Source organism: Podarcis pityusensis, assembly GCF_964106645.2.
Source record: "Podarcis pityusensis genome assembly, chromosome: 8".
Classification (NCBI taxonomy): domain Eukaryota; kingdom Metazoa; phylum Chordata; class Lepidosauria; order Squamata; family Lacertidae; genus Podarcis; species Podarcis pityusensis.
Genome location: NC_138033.1, coordinates 77,264,676 through 77,287,499, shown reverse-complemented (window position 1 = coordinate 77,287,499; position 22,824 = coordinate 77,264,676). Strand labels below are relative to the sequence as shown.

Genomic DNA, 22,824 nt, shown 5'->3' with positions numbered 1-22,824 from the left:
CAAGTTACAAGATTTAAGGAGATTTCGGCTAAACATTAGGAAAAACTTTCTGAAGGTAAGAGCTGTTCAATAGTAGAACGGAGTCCCTTGGGAGGTGGTGGGCTCTCCTATATTCATGGATTTTAGGCAGAGGTTGGATGGCCACCTGTCAGGGATTCTTGAGTTGTGATTGCTGCATTGCAGGAGGTTGGACTAAATGGCTTTTGGGGTCCCTTCCAGCTCTACTGTTCTATGATTTTTAGGAGAAGCTCTGTAGCTCAGCAATATAAATATGTATACTCCTCCTGGATGAAGGCATAGTTTCTTTTTTAAAAAAAAATATTTTTATTAAACAATTTCAACATAAAAAATTATCAAACCATATAATCACATATGTTATTTCCCCCCTTTTTTCCACTCCCCCTTCCATCCTCCCCCCCACCAAGGACTTCCCTCAGCTCCTCTCTCTGATTTCTTCACACATATTATTCTCTGCATGTTATAAAATTATACATATCCTTGCCTTATCTATTGTTATGTAGTGAGTTGAATAGGATCCAAAATGCATCAGTCTGATTGGTCCTAGAACAATAGGATTCAGAATGCAGCAGTCTGATTGGTCCTAGAACAAGAGGGCCCAGAATGCAGCAGTCTGATTGGTTCACAGGAGCCACCCAATCCAGCTCCAGGTGGAAGTGGATCAGCAATCTGATTGGCCTACAGGAGAATCCCAGAAATAGCCAATCACGTGGGGCCCATTGTTTAAATAATGTATATAAAGCAGACATTCTGGGGGAACTTCCAGTCCTCCTCACCACTATGAACTGAATAAAGAGCATGAAATCCACTCTCGACTCCGAGTATATTTCACTGGCAACGAAGGTGGGATCCCGCGTAGCTGACCGCCACACACAGCACTGCCACCTGCCACACCGCTGCCTCGCACCGTGTATCCAGGCTTCAGCTCCGGGACCCAAGGAACTCAGAATGGCAACTGACAGCAGCTTCTTGCCATTCAACCCAGCATCAGGAGACTGGGAAGCGTACGCCTCCCGTTTCACCTTCCTCCTATGTAATCAACCAATAAATTTGTGTATGTTTATTCAAAACCTGCCAAGGAGTCCAATTCATTTTGTTGTCTTTTTAGATCATTTGTAAAAAGTTCCCATTCTTCCTTAAAGTCACAGTTGTCCTTATCCCGCAGTTTGTATGTCAATTTAGCCAACTCTGCATAGCTCATCAATTTTTCTTGCCACTGTTCTTTCGTTGGGATTTCCTCATTCGGATGAAGGCGTAGTTTCAATATTCTCTGAAGGTATAAATACCTGTTAGTCCTGCTCAAGAGCAGGCTAAGGCCCATTGATTTCAACAGGTCTAAGTATGAATTTGTTGGATATCTTCATTTGGACTGCGTTTGACATTAGAGATGCTCAGATCCAACCTATTGACATTGAAGGCTGGGCTGAACTTAGGTCCATTGATTCCAGCGGATCTCCTTTGAGTCAGTCTTAGTTAGAAGACAAACCCTTTGGGTGCTATAAAAAGAATCAAACTGTAATAACATTTTCTTAAAAAGCAGATAAAACCTCTCATATAACAGAGGGCGAAGAGAATTCAGATTCTCAGCCCCAACACACACAAATATACACCCACACTGCTCTGTGTTTCACTTGCTAATGTGTTTCAGCGAATGTTGATTGGAAGTTTGGAGCCAATAACTCAAAACAGAATGGGTGGGTGGGAAGAATAAAATGTGTGTGGGGTGGGGTCCGTCACTCGGCCTTTGCAACAGAACCACACTGGTAGGTAAACACAGAGGAAATCAAGGACAAAAGTCCAAGTGACTCAGCCCGTACACAGATGATACTGAACCCTGAAGGCATCTTTGGCAAGGTTCGGCAGACAGGAGTCCACTCTGATCGTTCAAAAAACAATGAGTGACATGATTAGAAGAGATGGATGGATGGATTGGAAGCCAGCCCTCTCACTTTGGGGCTCAGCAGAAATCGCACCCCCACCCGTTCACCTCTTGGCGTTCCAGGTTACTCTGCCCGATGTCTTCAAGCTAATAAGGACCTGGGAGAGAAAACCATAATGAGGCCCTCAAGGTATGGATTTTCCAGCCTGTCGGAGATGATTTGAAGAGAGGTTCAATGGTGACATGTGTAGGAGACTCACACACACACACCTGGGCAGATGTGTAACTCAAGCAAAGTCCTCAGGCTGGGGAGAGAAAATAAGGAAGCTTTTTCAGCAAGACGTTCCTTCCACAGCTCTTTGCTTACTTGGACATCAGGAGTCATAGACTTGTAGAGTTGCAAGGGAGCTCTCCAAAGGTGATCTTGTTCAACCCCGTGCCGCAATGCAGGAATCGCAGCTCAAGAACCCCTGATGGATGCTCGTCTGACGGACATTTAAGAAGAGATTTAAGGAGAGTTCACCACCTTCTGAGGGAGTCTGTTCCCCTGTCAAATGGCTCCCACCAGGAGAAAGTTCTTCTGTCTAAGAGAACCAGTATGGTGCAGTGGTTAGAGCACCAGACAAAGACCTGGGAGAGACCAGGGTTTAAATCCCTGCTTGGCTATGAAACTCACTGGGGACAGTGGCGGAGAACAGGCGGGGGTGTGGCTGGCGTGCACCCTGGGGGCGTGGTGTGCTGCCCGCAGGGGCGTGGTGCGTATCCTGGGGCTGTGGCATGCATCCTGGGGGCGTGGCGCCTAGTGCAGGGGGGCCAGCCATGATGGCACCCCACCGGGATCGTGCCACTGGGGGCAGTGCGCTCCCCCCACATGCCTGTTCCTCTGCCAGTGACTGGGGGACCGGTTACTGCCTTCTCTCAGCCTAACCTACCTCACAGTGGAGAGTGCTCTTGTGTTCGGATCCTGCTTGCTGGTTTCCCATAGGTATCCAGTGAGCCACTGTGAGAACAGGATGCTGGACCAGATGTGCCACTGGCCTGATCTAGAGAAAGGCTCTTCTTATGTTCGTAGGGTCTTCTCAGTGGTAGCCCCCAAGCTGCGGAATGAACTGCCCACTGAGACACGGTAGGTACCTACTGTGGTCAACTTCTGCTTAGCATCTATCAGGCTTCCCTGGACCTCTGGTACCAGCTGCGTGATGTAGTCACCTTGTTTTTATTGCATATTGGGTTTTTCTTTTGCAAAAGCTTGTTTTTTGATATGCCACCTTGTTGCTATTTTAGCGAGAGAGATAGGCATGCTTTCAATTAATGAACTCCCCCAGATGCTTTGGGGGATATGCAGGTGTCAGATTGGCTCACGGGCCAGGATTCCTTTACTCCCTGCTGCAAGCCCCCGCCAGCTGCACAGCATTGTGGGATTCCCCCGCTCGCAGCCGGCGGGAGAGAGCAAGAGCTGCATTAGAGAGCTCCGCCCGCCCGCCCCCTTTCGTCCCCGCCTGCTCCCCTTGCCTCACTCCACCCCATTAGTCATGCTGTCTCATTTTCTATTAGTTCCCTTCAATATTTTATGGGGCCTGTTTCCCTTCAGGTAGCAACAATGCAGGGGTCAGCAGAATCTAGTGCTGCGCTCTCAAGTGCCGGCGCTGTGACTGCTGTATATTATTTACCAGAGCATTATTATGGCCCGCTAGCCTCGCTCAAAGTGAAAAGGCCTGTCAGGACCTCTCCTCGTCCAGGCGGAGAGAGGCACGGGAAAAGGTGGAAGGTGTCACGTGCGAATCCTGCCTGCCTGGTGAAACGCAGGCAATCGCAGTGTTCCACTTGACCCTCAGCTCCTTCCCCCTCCTCCTTTCTCCATGTCAAACAGTTTCCTGAATTGAGTGCCAATTCAACACACATGCAAACACACATACCCAAAATGCCTGGAAATATGAATTGCATCAGTGTGGATGGATATTATTACCGTTGTTGTAAGAAAAAGCTGCTCCCTTTCCCTTATGGGGTATCCAAGAGCCTGTAGAGAGTCCTTAAGTGGGTTCCCTATCGGTGGAAGAAAATAACAGAGGCCAACCAGAGTATATTCAGAAGTAAAGTGGCTAGTAAGCCTGATCTTAATTGAAGGAACTGTTGCAACAGGGTCCCCACTAACCACATGCAGGAGGGAGGAGAACATGGGTGGCACTGTGGTCTAAACTACTGAGCCTCTTGGGCTTGCCGATCTGAAGGTCGGCGGTTCGAATTCCCACGACAGAGTGAGCCCCCGTTTTTCTGCCGCAGCTCCTGCCAACCTATCAGTTTGCAAGTACAGTGGTACCTCGGTTAAGTACTTAATTCGTTCCGGAAATCCATACTTAACGTGAAACTGTTCTTAACCTGAAGCACCACTTTAGCTAATGGGGCCTCCTGCTGCCGCTGCGCCGCCGGAGCACAATTTCTGTTCTCATTCTGAAGCAAAGTTCTTAACCCAAGGTACTATTTCTGGGTTAGCAGAGTCTGTAACCTGAAGCGTAAGTAACCTGAAGCGTATGTAACCCGAGGTACCACTGTAGATGAATAGGTACTGCTGCGGTGGAAAGGTAAACAGCATTTCCATGCGCTCTGGCTTCCATCACAGTGTCCTGTTGCACCAGAAACGGTTTAGTCATGCTGGCCACATGAGCCGGAAAGCTGTCTGTGGACAAACGCCGGCTCCCTCGGCCTGAAAGTGAGATGAACACCGCAACCCCATAGTCACCTCTGACTGGACTTAACCATCCAGGGAGTCCTTGACCTTTTTACCTTTATGCTGGAGAAAGGTTGGAGGGTATGTTAGTGGCCACCACTGCCTCCTGTGGCAGTGAGTTCCACAGTTTAACTATGCGCAGGAGGCTAATGGCTTCTGCATGCCTTCTGAATAAACACGCTTTCGTTTCCCAACACAGCGCAACGTTCCTGAGTTTCCTAGCTCCGCCTGGTGTGCCTCCTTCCAGTTCAGTCTGCACAAGATTGGCGCTGTCCCAAAGCATGCATCTTCCCCCCCTCCTTTAAAGCCTCACAGCCAAGGGAACACACAGACACATATACACCCAGGAGCAAAGGGCAGGCTGCAAGCCAAGTCAGCGCTCTTTTTTTTCATCACTCTACTGGCTGGTTTGGCAAAAGAACAAGGGCAGACTGTTCTCTGCTAATCCCTCCTCTGGGCTGGGAGCAGGGGAGAAGCATGAACTCAGCCGGGAGCAAGAGAGAGCGGATCTGTGTGCCACGCACACGCATGCGTCGGTGCATGCCAGCTTTTGAGAGCATCCCGGCTAATACCTGCTGAGTCACATCTGGATGAGTCCAGCGGTGTCACCACTGCAAAGCAATTTGTCTCTCGCTCAGGCAAGAGGGATCCATGGTGGATCACCGGCTCTCTGCAAGCAGAGCGAGGCCGGGAGAACAATGTCCCTTTCTCTTTGCTGAATTGCCACATGGCTGAGCTCGCCTCTTCCTCGAGAAAGGGCAGCGGGCAAAGAGTTCGAGCCTGATCTTCGCATCTAGACAACTGTCTGCCAGCGAGGTGGGGTGTTTTGAATGAAGCAGGGGCGCAGGTCTGGGGCCCTTTGCATGCAGAAGGTCCCAGGTTCACTCCTGGAAACCTGGAGAATGTCTTCCAGTCAGTGCAGTCAACAGCATAGCCTCCAAAATTTATCCAATGAAAATAGGGATGTCTGTTGTTGTTGTTGTTTTATACCCTGCCCATCTGAATGGGTTTCCCCAGACACTCTGGGTGGCTTCCAACAAATATTTAAACATAATAACATCTAACCAACAAACTGAAACTAGCACAGGGACAAATAAAAGGGGATACCTTCACCCATTGTGCCTCCCCTTTATTACACGGTGTTATGTACTAAGCTTGGATCCTAGAACAATAGGCAAGTAGGATCTTAGAATGCAACAACTGATTGGTTTGCAGGAAAAGACCAATCAGGCTCCAGGAGGAAGATAATCAGCCTATTAGGCTGGTAGGATCATAGAATGCAATAACTGATTGGCCTGCAGGAAAAGACCAATCAGGCTCCAGGAGGGAAGCAGAATCAGCCAAACAGATGGGACTCATTGTGTAAATAATGTATATAAAAGCCTGAGGTTTGGGGGGCAATTCAATCACTGTTTTACAAGCTGCAATAAAGAGCATGAAATCACTACAGGACTCCCGAGTATATTTCACACATACAGCCCAACATGACAAACCCCCCCCCCAACAGCATACGAATCGATATGGCTAAGCTGACCAACCCAACAACCCCTTCCGCCTTCTCACATGCAAACAAAACTTAATGCAGTCAACTATAGACAACCAACTATGCCCTGCTCCCCCAATCTCTCTCACCGCCAATGAAAACGAATAAATGCATAGGAAGAGAACCTGCCCACGTGATGCTGACACTAAAACCTTGCACATATGCTACGTAAAAGAATTAAAGTTTTCTTCTTCTTCTCCTTCTTCTTCTTTGGCGATCCCTCGTAGCAGAGTAAGATTGTCTTCCATGAACACGGTCTTAAGAGTGCGTCCGTAAGTGACTGTGGAGGCCACTTCTGGATCCATACGTACTTCCACAGTGGGGACATTGGTTTCCAGGCAGAAGTTGATCATGGTGAGGGTCTGCCAAGCATGCCTTCCTCTTTGCACGTTTCTCCCTTTCGTTCTGAGTTTGAGTGTGTTCAAAGCCCACGACACCTTTGGTAAAGGCTGTTCTCCAACTGGAGCACTCGCAGGCCAGTATTTCCCATTCGTCAGTGTTTATACTACATTTTTTTAGATTTGCCTTAAGAGAGTCTTTAAACCTCTTTTGTTGACCACTGGCATTACACTTTCAATTTTAAAGTTTGAAATAGAGTAGTTGCTTTGGAAGCTTCTCCCTCCCTCCCTGCTCTCTCTCCCCACCTCCCTTCTCTCCCAACTTTATACTATATACAATATCAACATCCCACATCAAATAGAACTTTTGTAAACCAAGAAAATCTTTAATAAAAACCATAACGCACACACACACACACACACAATTTTCATTACAATTTAAAATACTCATTTTACATCCTTAAGACATCAAGGACTTCCTTTCTTCTCTTTTCATGGTTCATTTCACATAACATAAATCCCTGCATATTTTACAAAAACTATTCCAATCGGTGTTCCATTATTACATCCATCCAAACTTATTTACACTGTTGAATTTATCTTAACGCTGCCAGCGTTTTCAGCCGTATACAATTATTTCCCATATATTCAATGAACACTTTCCAATCTTCTCTAAACGTATGTTCTTCTTGTTCTCTTATTCTATACATGAAGTCTGCAGGTTGTGCATATTCCGTCAGCTTAAGTTGCCATTCTTCTTTGGTTGGGACCTTGCTCGTTTTCCATTTTGAGGCTAACAAAACATGCGACTCAGCAGTGACATACATAAATAACCTCTTTTGACACTTGGGAAATTCAGTCTGAATAATCCCCAACAGAAAGGACTCTGGGGTTTTTTTTTGGGGGGGGGAAGTACTTTTAAACATTCCCCCCCCCCAATTCATTCTGGATCATTTCCCAACACTCTTTTTCTCTTTTACAAGTCCTGGCATGAAACATTTTCTACCAGCCTTTATTCAAAACCAAATGGACTGGAGTCTTACTTTATTTCAAGGGGAAGGGTCATAGCTCAGTGGCAGAGCATCTTCTTAGCATGTAGAAGGTCCCTGGCAGCATCTCTACTGGAGGGGAGGGGACTCTAGTGCTCAGGTGCTGCTTGTGAGTTTCCCACAAGCCTCTGCTTGGCCACTATAAGAACAGGATACTGGACTGACCCAGCAGACTTTTCTTAGGTTCTTAGGTGAGGCATCCTGTCTGCCTTCTTTTTCAACAATAAAAAGAAACCCAACCACAGAGATCTGAGGCAGGAGAAGAGAAAGTTTGGAGGAGAAAAGTTCCTGTCGGGTAGAGGGGAAAACGAACCCAGGAGTCCTGCCCTCTAACATCTCCACCTTCACCACAGCAGCCTGGGGAGCTTTGAAAGTACACAATCAATGGATTCCTCGGTACCTGTCAGTTTGCATTTAAACTGAGCAGGATGTGTTCTGGATGTTTGAGGCTGAGGAGGAAATCTATCCAAGTGTTTGTGAGAAACACACCGCGTGGTTCTTTAAGAAAAGAAAAGGAATTAGCTCCCAAGCCTACCTTCAGACTTGCAAAAGCAGCTCTAGGTTTTTGTCTGTAACCTTCAGCTGCAACCTCTTATAGGTACATCCATCAGCCTCAAATCTAGATTTGGGGCATCAAAAGGACACAGTGGGGGGGTCTCTGTCTCCCAGAGAGTCATAAGAACACAAGAAAAGCCTGCTGGATCAGACCAATCAAGTCCAGCATCACAGTGGCAACCTCCCAACTGGAAACCCTCAAGCAGAATGCAAGTGCAAGAGCATTCTGCCCTCCTGTGACTTTTGGCAACTGGTAAATATTTTATTATTTATGCCTTGCCCATCTGTCTTGGTTGCCCCAGGCAATGTGGGCAACTTTCAGCATATATAGAAACATAATCCTTCTCTTTGCCAATACTCGTAGCTGAGTAAGATTGTCTTCCCTAAACACAGTCATCACAGTTGGTCCATAAGTGACTGTGGAGGCCAATTCCGGATCCACACGTCCTTCCACAGTGGAGACATTGGTTTCCTGGTGGTAGTTGATCACAGTGAGGGTTTGCCATGTGTGCCTTCCTCTTAGCACGTTTCTCCCTTTCATCCTGAGTTCGAGTGTCTTCAAAACCCACAGCACCTTTGGTAAAGGCTGTTCTCCAGTTGGAGCACTCACAGGCTAGTGTTTCCCAGTTGTCAGTGCTTATATTACATTTTTTTAGATTTGCCTTGAGAGAGTCTTTAAACCTCTTTTGTTGACCACCGGAATTACACTTTCCATTTTTAAGTTTGGAATAGAGCAGTTGCTTTGGAAGACGATAACCAGGCATCCGCACAACCAGTCCAACAAAGTTGATGTTGAAGAATCATCGCTTCAACATGGGTGATCTTTGCTTCTTTCAGTACACTGGCATTAGTTCCCCTGTCTTCCCAAGTGTTGTGTAAAAATTTTCAGAGACACCATTGGTGGAATCTTTCAAGGAGTTTTAGATGGCATTTATAAGTGATCCATGTTTCACAAGCATACAGTAACGTTGGTAGTACAATAGCTTTGTAAACAAGCATTTTGGTTTCCCTGCAAATGTCCCAGTTCTCAAACACTCTGCACTTCAGTCGGGAGAAAGCTGCACTCACAGAGCTCAGGCGATGCTGGATTTTGCATCAATGTACAGTGGTACCTCTGGTTAAGAACTTAATTCATTCTGGAGGTCCGTTCTTAACCTGAAACTGTTCTTAACCTGAAGCACCACTTTAGCTAATGGGGCCTCCTGCCGCCGCCGTGCCACTAGAGCACGATTTCTGTTCTCGTCCTGAAGCAAAGTTCTTAACCCGAGGTACTATTTCTGGGATAGTGGAGTGTGTAACCTGAAGCGTCTGTAACCTGAACCGTCTGTAACCCGAGGTACCACTGTATAAAAACATAATAGCTCCATACTCTCTGACATTTCTCCAATGAAAATAGGGACATCCTAAGGAAAAGCAGAACATTCCAGGATCAAATCAGAAACCAGGACGTCTTCTGTAAATCCAGGACTGTCCCTGGAAAATAGGGACACTTGGAGGGTCTGCATTAGATGTCCATGAGTTATGATAGTGTTTTAAGAGAAGGGGAAAGCTCCCAAGACAGACCCTTTGGTCCATTTAGCTTAGACTTGACTACACTTCCTGGTAGAGACTCCCCAGAGACTCTCCAAGTCCTTCCTGGAGGCACCAGGATTAAAACTGGGACCTTTGACATGCTCCATAACTGAACTATGGCCCTTCCATTGAAGAAGGGGGTGGGGGAATATTTTGGCGGAATGGGCCTGGTCCTTATCTTCCCCCACCCTGTTCCCTGCAAGAGCATAGGACCTCATATATCAGTGTAGCTTGAGGAAGATCAAATGGGGAGGCCAAATTGACTCTGCAGGCTCTGGAGGTTGAAGGTTTCTCATCCCTACCTGAAGGCACAGAAACACAGAAGCAAACTGCCTTGTTACAGAGTCAGACCACCAGACCACTGACTACCAGAGACTCTCCGAGGTTTCAGTCAGGAGGCTCCCCTTGCCCTGCCTGGAAATTCCTGGGATTGAACATGGATCATCTGCATGCCAAGCAGGTGCTCTAACTACTGAGCTATGGTCACACACTTTAAAATATTATAGTGGTACCTCGGGTTAAGAACTTAATTCGTTCTGGAGGTTCGTTCTTAACCTGAAACTGTTCTTAACCTGAAGCACTACTTTAGCTAATGGGGCCTCCCACTGCTGCTGTGCGGCCGGAGCACGATTTCTGTTCTCATCCTGAAGCAAAGTTCTTAACCTGAGGTACTATTTCTGGGTTAGCGGAGTCTGTAACCTGAAGTGTATGTAACCTGAAGCGTCTGTAACCCAAGGTACCACTGTACAAGAAGAAGAAGAAGAAGAAGAAGAAGAAGAAGAGGAGGAGGAGGAGGAGGAGGAGGAGGAGGAGTTTGGATTTGATATCCCGCTTTATCACTACCCGAAGGAGTCTCAAAGCGGCTAACATTCTCCTTTCCCTTCCTCCCCCACAACAAACACTCTGTGAGGTGAGTGGGGCTGAGAGACTTCAGAGAAGTCTGACTAGCCCAAGGTCACCCAGCAGCTGCATGTGGAGGAGTGGGGAAGCGAACCCGGTTCCCCAGATTACGAGTCTACCACTCTTAACCACTACACCACACTGGCTCTCAAGCTTCTAGTCTTCATAATTCTGACTTAAGTACTGTAGCTGCCTTATCCTGAGTCAGGCTGGTGGTCCAGTATTGCCTACCCTGACTTGCAGTCTCACTCCAGCAGTTTCCCAGACCTACCTGGAGATGTCATTGGGGAAGGAACCTGGGACCTTCTGCCTGCAAAGCAGGTGGTCTGCTCCTGAACTGTGGGCAAGGAAAGAAGAATGGAAACAGGACACCTGGACCAGAGGTTCACAGCGAGGGGGGAGAGCGTGGCAGTGACATGCAAGGTGTTCTTGAAACTATTGCTCAGCTGTTGGAAGAGCACCAGGGGAACCTCTTAAGAGTGTCTATTTTGGCTAACAGCAGGGGGAGGAAAGCCACTCGGTGTTGTTTGCGGGAGAGTCCTCCATGCAAGAGAAGGTGCCTGTTTTGCAAGATTCTTAGTCAGGGAAGGGAAGCATGGAGTGTTTTCACTGCGAGAGAGGTTAGAGAAGGGTGTCACGATGGCAATCTGTAAGCACCATCACAAGGAGAAGGAGTGGGCGGGCGTCAGGAAAATAGCAGTTTCTTCTGAAGAGTGCTTAATGCTGGCAACTTAAACCTGGGAACACAGCAACAGTCTCTCTCACATACACAAAGCGGGGAACTGGTATCCGAAAGCAGGGACAAGCAGCTATTCCTCTATGTTGGCTCTTGAAGTGACCCCCAAATGTGGGATCCCTTGTACCCGTGTCAAACTTTTGCAGTTTTTCTGCAATATAAACCCTGCACTTGCAAGTCAAACAACACACTGGGGTTCCTACTTGTGAGTCAAGGACCCACCACCCACATAGGAGTATAATAAGACACAAGGACACATTATTTTAGGTTAATGGGCAAAATTAGGCCACAACTTTTATTGGTTACAGCATGTGAGTAGTACTGGCTTAGGCATTGGATGAAACAGCAATACCAGACTCCACCCCGCACAGCTGGGAGTCATATCAGGGTTAACAACCAATGGGAGGAGCTTGTTGATGCAAATACAACTGGAAGCTCCCCCATGACATCACTGGGGATTGTGCCATGGCCCTAGCCACCAGCAAGGCATTGGACAGGATCCGCGACTGCCAGATTCCTTTAATGGAATTCCCAAAAGGGGAGGGGTAGATGATGGTGCATACCCAATCCCCCAACACAGGACACATATTCCAATTCCTAACCATGCAGGTGAGAATTAGGCACTCTGTTGTGGTCTTGATCCGAAGAGGGTCTTGATCCAAGGAGGCTTGATCTGACAAGATCCGAAGAAAGCAGGAACAGACTGGGAGCAGAGCATTGCCGCGGCTGTTTAAATGCGGCTAGCCCTGCCCAACAGCCGGCCCTATTGGTCGGCTGGAAGGCTTGGCTGTGGCAGCAGAAGCAATCAGGAGCAGGGAGCGGAGTACGCCTCACTGCCCTAGCGGGAAGCTGCTCCCGCTCACAACTCCTCCCCTCTGGGAGGAGGAGAGGCCTTGTTGTTGTTGTTTAGTCGTTTAGTCGTGGTCCAACTCTTCGTGACCCCATGGACCAGAGCACGCCAGGCACTCCTGTCTTCCACTGCCTCCCACAGTTTGGTCAGACTCATGCTGGTAGCTTCGAGAACACTGTCCAACCATCTCGTCCTCTGTCATCCCCTTCTCCTTGTGCCCCCCATCTTTCCCAACATCAGGGTCTTTTCCAGGGAGTCTTCTCTTCTCACGAGGTGGCCAAAGTATTGGAGCCTCAGCTTCACGATCTGTCCTTCCCCCTTCATGGATCACTGCCTTGCCGTGGCGAAGGGGCTTCAATAACTCAGAGAAGCTATGAATTATGCCATGCAGGAGAGGCTTTAACAGTGCTCAAATCCAGGACACTGCAAAATGATGTCAAAGCTTTGGCACAGGTTTGGAGGCACCCAAATTCTGACGTTCGTAGCTGACACAACTCTGGTGTGGGCAGCTACGACAGATTAGTGGCACCCTTAAGGGATTTGTTAAAGGACAGCAGAATTTCAATAGGATCATAGGGTCAGTGAGTCCAGCCCCCTTCAATGCAGGAGTTAAAACTAAAGAACGCCATTCAACCCTTGCTTAAAAACTGAGCCCACCAGCTTCCAAGGGAGTCCGTTCCTCTGTCAAACAGCTCTTATTCTCAGAAAGTTCTTGGTAATGCTTAATGTTTTCTTGTGGCCTGTTGTGGGAGGGACCCTCTGCAGGCCAAAATGACTCTGGAGTCGTGAACTAGAAGGTTGCAAGGCAAGCCAAGCGAGGGCTGAAGGGCAAGTCAAGAGGCAGGATTGCCTATCAAGTCAGGAGCAAAGGGCAAGTCAGGACAACAGGACAAGAGTCGGAAGAAGGATCAGGAAGGAGGTCGAGGCTAAAGGGCAAGTCACAGCTATGGGACTTACCAGAGCAAGGAGCAAGCTAAAAACTTGGACTGTAGCATGATCAAAAACTCAGGGACACACAGAAGAGCTCAAGATGCTCAAGGCAGAAGGAACTATGCAGAGCATAGTTAAACTATAGAACTCCTTGCCACAGGAGGCAGGCAGAGATTGCCATCAGCTTGGATGGCTGTAAAAAAATGGATTAGGCCAATCCATGGGGAAGGTTGAGGTGATCAATGGATGCGGGACACAATGGCTTTTGGCCAAATCATCTGCACTATAAACACAAAGCAGGGCTGCAGCAGTGTAGCGTGAGCCAGGAGATGAGAACCGGACCCCTGGGAATGATTGCCACCATCTGCTTGGTCACTGTGGGAAGCAGGTCGCTTGAACATAGGCCCTATCTGCATGATACATTTAAGGAAGTACAGTGGTACCTCGGGTTAAGAACTTAATTCGTTCCAGATGTCCGTTCTTAACCTGAAACTGTTCTTAATGCAGGTGGTGCTGTAGGTTAAACCACAGAGCCTAGGGCTTGCCGACCAGAAGGTTGGCGGTTCAAATCCCTGTGATAGGGTGAGCTCCCGTTGTTCAGTCCCAGCTCCTAGCCACCTAGCAGTTCGAAAGCCCATCAAAGCACAAGTAGATAAATAGGTACCACTCCGGCGGGAAGGTAAACGGCATTTCCGTGCGCTGCTCTGGTTCGCCAGAAGCGGCTTGGTCATGCTGGCCACATGACCCGGAAGCTGTACGCCGGCTCCCTCGGCCAATAAAGCGAGATGAGCACTGCAACCCCAGAGTTGGCCACGACTGGACCTAATGATCAGGGGGTCCTTTACCTTTAAGGGCTCTCAGCAGGGGCCAACAAACTACACTTCCCAAGATCCTTGGGGGGGGGGGGAGGCAAGACAGTTTAAATTGCTTTGAGACTGCTCAATACCATTTGTTGGGAATCACATGTGGGGCTGTTATCATGCTCCGGTCCTGCTTGTGGGATCCTCACTGTTGGGCCATCGTGAGATAAGGATGATGGACCAGATGCACTTTTGTTTTGATCCTGCTGTGGGGCTAGTGTTACTTTCTTAACCTACTTCACAGGGTTGTTGTGAAGATGTAATGGGGAGGGATGGAAAGTTGGGATATAAACACAATAAAATTGGTGGTGTGGTGTTGTTGTTTTAAAATATAGCACCCTCAGATTCTTGATTGTGTAAGTGACCGCAGTGTTATCACCCAGACACAAAGAAATGTACGAGGTTCCACTAGATGACTCTTTGAGACCTTTTCAATTCTATGATTCTGTGACCTTGCTCCATAATCCACCACCTTCTCCCCCCCCCCCCCCGCTTTATTCTGTTTTCTTTCCCAGGCTCTTTGCCAGCAAATAGATTTAATACTTAACTACAGTCCTCCCTCCCTCTCTTTCTCTCTCTCTCACACTCCACACCTGCCTGAGGAGACACGGAGAGCGATTTGCATATTTATTAAATATCTTTTAGTAGGATACACAAACCGCATTGCTACATCTTGCTCACAGTGTGCAGACCTGCTGGCGGTGAAGCAGGGGGGAAAGGTGATGAGAAAGAAGAAGACATGGGAAAGGAATGTTTCAAGATATCTGCTTTCACACTAGCGACCGTGCAGTGAGCAGGAAAGGGGAGGGAAGAGAGAAAGCCTGAAAAGATATGAAATTCGGGCCTAATCCTGAAGTTAATGCATTTGTCTATGGACTGAACCACTTTGAATAGCAGAAATTTTTTCAGCCCATGTGCTGAAAAATTCACTGATGCATCTGTTCTCCTTGCATCTAGAAAGCTAGTGCGTCAGGGATCAAAATTACACTTCTCCCTGTCTTGCTAGATTTCTGCATTTGGATTTATTTGTTTGTTTCTTTGTTTGTTTTTAAGAGCATGCATCAGGGAAGGGCAGTAGCTCAGTGGCAGAGCAGCTGCACTGCATGCAGAAGGCAACAGATTCAATCCTTGGCATATCTAGGTAGGGCAAGGAATGTCCCCTGCTTGAAACCCTGGAGAGCTGTGGTCGGTCAGTGGAAACAACACTGAGCTAGATGGGCCAACGGTCTGGTTCAATTTACAGCAGCTTCCTATATTCCTGTCATACAAACACTCACTTGTTAAAAAGTAATGAAACTGCAATCGAATCGAAATGATGGAAAAACAAATCTATTAAAAGGAAGATGGTAAAAACTGCAAAGCCCATTCCTTAAATAAAAAAATAAAATAAAAAACTGTACACCAAAGGCTTCTTTGAAAACAGGCCTCTTTAAAACAGTCTTCACCTGCTAGTGAAGTCTTCACTCTTCCGCAACCCCACCAAATGGGGGGCAGGGGTGAGAGAATGGCCTTCCCTGAAGATTTCGGAGTCCAGGCAGCTTTCTATGGGAGAATACAGTCCTTCACATAGCTTTAGCCTAAGCCGTTTAGGGCTGCGTTTTTCAACAGCAGTTAAAAACGATGTCAGAAATCCTCAAGAGGACTCAGTTGGCCAGAGTTCACATCCCTCCCCTCTTTCCCCACACGTCGGTTGGGAGTGGTTATGATTCCCCTCCCATGTGATTTGGTGGAATTATGACTCTTTGTAGGTTATTATGGTGCAACAAAATGATAATCCAAGATTTAGAAGGACACCTGTTTTCTGTGTAGGCACTGGGTTCTCATTTTCATCCTTAATTGACGATTCTTCTAAGCAGGGACTTGCTTTCTTTTCTTTTTTTTCAAGAGAAGAAAGAAGTGTCCAGCAATAACAGGATCACGCTAATCCATTTAGCCGCCTCGCTCCCTTGGCGAGAGTCGATTTCAGTGGGCTCGGCTGATGCCCTGGTGAAGCTGTGTTCCGCTTGGCCTAGACAGTGCCAACCAAAGATTGCCAGCTCCCATGCTAGGCGCAAAACAAAAAAGCCATAAACCTTTTTGCTGGGCACTTAATTGCAACCACCCAGGTATAATGCAAGCAGCAGGGATAAGAAGGATGGAGAAGGGATTATTGACTGACAAAGCCCACAAGGTTAGCGGCAAAGAGACGAGAGAGGGCAGATCAAGAAAATCAGAGCAGAAAAAGATCTGGCAGATAAGATGGAAGGGGTTCAGGGGATTAAACGCAGGTCTGAACCCAGAGAAAGAGAGTGGGGGAGTTCAATTCCTGACTCAGGTCAGAGTCACAGAACAGCAGTAGTTCGATTTTCTGGGGTGTGAAATGTTGCTATTGCAAGTTATGGGCATAGAGAACAAGTGAAAAAGCAGGGTGGAGGAAATTGTTCGTTGTAGGACTCTCATTTCCCAGCTTGGAAAATTATCTTATTCTATAATTCTATAATGATCACCACAAATACAAAGCAAATCCTGTGAATCTTCTGGGTTCTTCTCTGGCTCAGATTCAACCTGAGCCAGAGAAGAATCCAGCTTCTTCCCCCTCCTCCCATCTTTCATGCTGGGAACTAGTGTGTTCATTAGGGAAGTCCTAGCAGCTATTAAGAGACTCTTGAGGGAATTCAGTTCAGCACCCTGGAGAGCTCCTAGTGGCACCTGCTAGCTGAACTTTTGAAGATGTTCATCATCATCATAATTTTATTATTTATACCCGGCCCTTCTGGCTGGGTTTCCCCTTAAGAAGGCTGGCAGGGTTTTTCACTTCTGTGGGCTACTGCCTGCTCCATGCACCGCCGCCGCCCCCCCCCCCAAATTTTTTTGCTGCTATCCTTAAAAGATCCATATTTAATTCTGAAGCATGGTGGAGGAAAAGCAATAGGTGAGTCTGTGTCAAGCCCGGGAGATGACAGGAGAGCTGCATCCTCAGGTGCAGTGGAGAAAGGGGTTATTGGTGCCCCTGCCCCAAAGCTTTTGAATCCTCTGAAGCTAAGCCCTCAAGCTCTTTTCTCCCACCCAACTAAATCAGCTCCCTTTTAGCCATTGGGAAAGCTAAATTAGACATGGTGTGCCACATAGCTAGAACCAGACCCTTGGTCAGCCTGGATAAATCTGTTGGTTAAAGCATGGTGCTGATAATGCCAAGGTTGTTACCTAGGAGCTAGTTGAGGAAGGTGAAGGAAAGGTCCACCCCTTAGTCTGGAAAACACCATCACTTAGTTGCAGCTCTTGCAAGCTAGCTCATCCTTTTGGGATGTTGATGAAGATACTTAAGTGTTCAAGGAATGTCTTACAAAGAAACTTGTCTGACTGGTTCGGCAAACTAGTCTACTTGATTTCAACCCATAATGGGTACAGGATCCAAAGAATTGGAAGGATCTCGGGGCATCATCCAAATTGACCCCCACAACCCACAACATCATTAGTCAATTGGAGACCTGCTATAAAGCTTCTGCATGCAAGAGAATGAGTGTGTGTGTGTGTGTGTGTGTGTGTAAGGGAATGGGGAGGTAAAATAATCTTTATTAAATGGGATCTATTAAAAGGGTGTGGGTGAAATCAATCTCTATGATTTCTTTTGAACCCATTACAAATAACGTCCCAGACTTGAGGATTGAACTGCTGTCTCACCAGTGAAGCTGAATTGTATCCCAACTGCTCTTTATACACTAACAATCTCATTTTGCATTCCTATGCAGAGATTGCGATAGTATTAGTCAAAATGCATGAAAGTTTCAACCTGTTTGGGGCCTTCCAGAGCAAATAAACAAGCTCAGTTTGATCCCAAACAGTTCCTTCTCTTTGCACTAAGCTTGGAATTTTAGGACCCGACAGAAACCTTCTTCTCAGGGAGAAACCCAGAATACTTGAATAACACAGAATTATGACATAAAATAACCCCTAGTGATGCATCTGTGCAGCACTTTAGAGGGTAGTTTTCTTTTCTAGTGCTTCACATAAATTATCTTAATAGTCCTTCCATCCTTGACCATAACCAGGCAAACTGGTGTGAGTTTAGAGCCCAAGTTCTGGTTCCAGGTTCTCCGTCCCAGAACTAGCCTTCAGCCTGCAAAGGTTTGCAGGAGAAAGAAATCTTAAGATCTACCTAGAAACATTTCAATATCGTTTGGGGGATCATTCTGGATGATGCCTAGATTCCCTTCCTATTCTTGAGGTTCTGTACCCACTGAGTGATAAAATCTAAAATATTAGGTTGCTGAACTAATCAGACAAAGGTTTCTTTTGGTAAGACAATGACCATGGCTGGCCATTTAAGTGTCCTCATCAGCATCCCAAAAGAATGAGCCAGGCTGCAAGAGCTACACCTAAGTGAGGATGCCCTCCAGGCTCACCCCACCCTACTCAACGAGCTGCTAGGTAGGAGAACAATAGCCAGAGTTTTGGGTATGAACTGAGCTGGAAGCTGGATACCCAGAGACCTGCTTGCTCTGTGACCAATGGAGATGCAAGATCTGTTGGGGTGTCAGTGCCATGAGCTCCTCATGTTGTATATATGCATGAATAAAGCTCTCCACTGACCTTCATCCCAAGGGTGGTGTGTAACATTATTCATTAAATTGAGAGTAGGAGGGAGAGGGAGAGAAGGAGAGGGAGAAGGAAATGACTCAGCCAAGGAAGAGGGAAATGGATAGGATGCTAGGAGTGAAAGCCACTCTTACACAAAGGCGTCACCTCCTAGAGAGATCAAACACTGGGCAAGATAATGGTGAAAGTCTTCCGGAGTAGGTTGGAGAAGAGGAGGTGACAACCCAATTGAGTCAGGTGCTTAATCAAACCAGGAACCTTGACTTCTCTCTATTTACGGGGTCTATTACTCCATTATGCTGAGTGCTTTGCTTTCCACAGGCACCCAGACTTCCAGTCGTTAGAGGTAGTTATCTCTACGCAATTTAATTAAAGTCTAGTGTTTAATGACACAATGTGCGGCTAATTATTTCTCGTGGCTTGCCGGGAAATTTCTTTTTTTGTTCATTCCCTTTATTTTATCCTCTCTTCTTTTTTGCAACAAAGCAAGGGGGTCGAGAGAGAGAGATCTAATTATGTTGATCGTCAAATGAAAAGGTGAGGCATAGGAATGAGCAACAGGGAACAATGCGAGCGAGGAGCTAAAGGCCTGTGAGACGCAAGGAGAACTTAACATTCACAGATGTACTGCAACCTTTTGATGCTGTTGCACTCCAGCTCCCATCATCCCTTACCATTGACCATGTCAGCTGGGCCTGATGGGAGTTGGAGTCCAAAAACATTTGATGGGCCACATATCCCTGAACTAGACCATCACTTGCTTCTATTGCCCCTGGCTACCTCCATCACAGCATCTTAAAAAGCAGAGACATCGCCTTACCAACAAAGGACCGTATAGTTAAAGCTATGGTTTTCCCAGTAGTGATGTATGGAAGTGAGAGCTGGACCATAAAGAAGGCTGATCGCTGAAGAATTGATGCTTTTGAATTATGGTGTTGGAGGAGACTCTTGAGAGTCCCATGGACTGCAAGAAGATCCAACCTATCCATTCTTAAGGAAATCAGCCCTGAGTGCTCACTGGAAGGACAGATCATGAAGCTGAGGCTCCAATACTTTGGCCCCCTCATGAGAAGAGAAGACTCCCTGGAAAAGACCCTGATGTTAGGAAAGATGGAGGGCACAAGGAGAAGGGGACGACAGAGGACGAGATGGTTGGACAGTGTTCTCGAAGCTATCAACATGAGTTTGACCAAACTGCGGGAGGCAGTGGAAGACAGGAGTGCCTGGTGTGCTCTGGTCCATGGGGTCACAAAGAGTCGGACACGACTAAACGACTAAACAACAACAACCTCCATCACAACTCTGCCTTCAGCAAATTGTGAATAGAGTAGAAATAAATAATACAGTGGAAAATCTACTTACAACCTAAATCCATTTTGGAGGTCTGGTCATAATTAGAAACATACATAAGTAGAGATGCACTTTTCCATAGAAAGTAATGGAAAAGTGAATTGATTCGTTCTAGAGGAAACACCCCCTAAAACAGCAATTTAGCATGGATTTTACCGTCTAACGAGACCATAGATCCATAAAATGAAGGCAATAATCAATGTAAAAGGTAAAGGTACCCCTGACCATTAGGTCCAGTCGCGGACGCCTCTGGGGTTGCGGCGCTCATCTCGCGCTATAGGCCGAGGGAGCTGGCGTTTGTCTGCAGACAGCTTCCGGGTCATGTGGCCAGCATGACTAAGCCGCTTCTGGTGAACCAGAGCAGTGCATGGAAATGCCGTTTACCTTCCCGCCAGAGCAGTACCTATTTATCTATTTGCACTTTGACGTGCTTTCGAACTGCTAGGATGGCAGGAGCAGGGACCGAGCAACGGGAGCTCACCCCGTCGTGGGGATTCAAACCGCCGACCTTCTGATCGGCAAGCCCCAGGCTCTGTGGTTTAGACCACAGCGCCACCTGCGTCCCTGTCAATATAAGACAGTATTGTAGATGAAAAAAATTAACATTTTTTTCCCCTTACGTGCACTGAGGGTGGGTGGGCTTACCTGGTTACAAGCTGGGGGTGGGGCAAGGGTCAGTAAAGAGCTGATTCACTTTGGCCAGGGTCACTTTTTTCCTTGCCAGGCCAGGTTCTTCTCTGGACTGCCTCAGGTTAGTTCCTCGGCAGGGTTTGGGGCTGCAGTGTGCCCTGCTGTGCCTCTTGCAGATGGCACCTCTTCCACAGCTTTGGGGGTGGGATGGGGGCCCTCTCCCCAGCGGCAGAGGCCCCAGCGCTGCCCTGCAGCCAGCCAGGCAAGCTCCAGACTGCTGGCAAGGCCTCTGTTTGTATCTAGAGGAAAGTTCATAAGTTGAAGCACCTACTGAAGGTCGTAACTGGAATCGTACCTAAATAGAGCCGTACGTAAGTCGCGGTTCCACTGTACATGCTCACGGAGCTAAAAGATCTGCATTGATTGTTACAATTACCGTATTTTTTGCTCTATAAGACTCACTTTTTCCCTCCTAAAAAGTAAGGGGAAATGTGTGTGCGTCTTATGGTGCGAATGCAGGCTGCGCAGCTATCCCAGAAGCCAGAACAGCAAGAGGGATTGCTGCTTTCACTGCGCAGCGATACCTCTTGCTGTTCTGGCTTCTGAGATTCAGATATTTTTCTTCTTGTTTTCCTCCTCCAAAAACTAGGTGCGTCTTGTGGTCTGGTGCGTCTTATAGAGCGAAAAATACGGTACTTTACAACTAAAAGGTTACTGTATAATCTTACAAGGGTCTAATCCTTTTAGAAGAAGGTGTGGCTATGACCATCACGATGGGACCCTGTGTTTCTGAATTTGCCATTACACTACTGCCTGGCAGACAGAACACTTGTAGATTGTCTCAACACCTTGGGGAGGCCAAGCTAACATGACAAAACATTATTCCAGTGAGTCACTGTCAGGATGCAGAAGCACAACGCCAGCATGCAGCTCGGTTGCGCTGCATTGCACTCAGCCTCATTCCTGGCATGCTTCGATGTCCGCACAACAAGCAAAAGCAGTTGTTTTGCCACAGGAGGGTACCGCTGGCTGCTAACGCAGTGTCATGTTGAGCGTGGCTGTTTATTAGCTTCCTCTCCGGTGAAAATTAGCGTGCAGAGTGCCGTGAATGACATCACCCTTGGGCGAAGAAGGGGGCTGCATATTCCACATTCATTACAGTGGAGGCAGATGAATGCAGGCAGAGTTGGGACGAATGGGGATTGGTCAGGCTCAGGAAGAGGAAGAGGCACAGAATCATAGAATTGCAGAGTCGGAAGATGATCCACAAGGGTCATCTAGTCCAACCCCCCAACGTAGGGCTCAAACCCAAGACCCTGAGATTAAGGGGTCTTGTGCTCTATCAGTTGAGCTACCTGTATGGTTGGGTTGGGGGAGGGAAGTCTGGGGAAGGGTCTTGAAGGAGGATAAGGTAGGTAAAGGTAAAGGGACCCCTGACCATTAGGTCCAGTCGCGGACGACTTTGGGGTTGTGGCACTCATCTCGCTTTATTGGCCGAGGGAGCCGGCGTACAGCTTCCGGGTCATGTGGCCAGCATGACTAAGCCGCTTCTGGCGAACCAGAGCAGCGCACGGAAATGCCATTTACCTTTCCGCTGGAGCGGTACCTATTTATCTACTTGCACTTTGACGTGCTTTCGAACTGCTAGGTTGGAAGGAGCAGGGACCGAGCAACGGGAGCTCACCCCATCGCGGGGATTCGAATCGCCGACCTTCTGATCAGCAAGCCCTAGGCTCTGTGGTTTAACACGCAGCGCCACCCACATCCCCGATCAAAACGGCTATCAGTGACTATGCTCTGCCTCTGTGGTCGGAGGCAAGAGTGCTCTGGAATCCCAGTTGCGGGAAACCACAGGAATGGAGAGTTAGTCTTCTGCTGAGGCCCTGCTTGAAGGTTTCCCATTGGGGCAACTGGTTGACCACTGTGAGAACAGGACACTGGACTAGATGGGACATTTGCCCAATCCAGCAGGCTCTTCTTATGTTCTTATGTTGGACTTGACCATGTATACCTGAAGGAGCGTCTCCACCCCCATCATTCAGCCCGGACACTGAGGTCCAGCTCCGAGGACCTTCTGGCTGTTCCCTCACTGCAAGAGGGATATGCAAAAGCCAGAGGTGGAATTTCCATATTTTTTCCATGTTCTCTCAGTGATGAGCGTCGGGTCTCTGCAGAAAACCTTTTCAGCTGCTCAGGTGTCCCTCCACCCCCACCACTTGTGTGGCTGCCAGTCTTTAAATATTGTCCTTCTACATAGACTTCTAGAGCTGGAGGAGGATGGCCATTGATGGCTATTAGCCAGGAGGGTGATGCT

At 47.6% G+C, this 22,824-nt stretch overlaps 1 long non-coding RNA gene across 1 annotated transcript; it reads right to left on the bottom strand.

Moving 5' to 3' along the window:
* Window positions 1-419: 419 nt before the first annotated feature.
* Window positions 420-10,921, bottom strand: LOC308483804. The gene is made up of 4 exons (XR_013989793.1): window positions 10,851-10,921; window positions 2,830-2,994; window positions 2,265-2,382; window positions 420-1,514 (listed from the first exon to the last, which is right to left on the bottom strand). It is a non-coding gene; the product is annotated as an uncharacterized lncRNA (long non-coding RNA).
* Window positions 10,922-22,824: the final 11,903 nt, after the last annotated feature.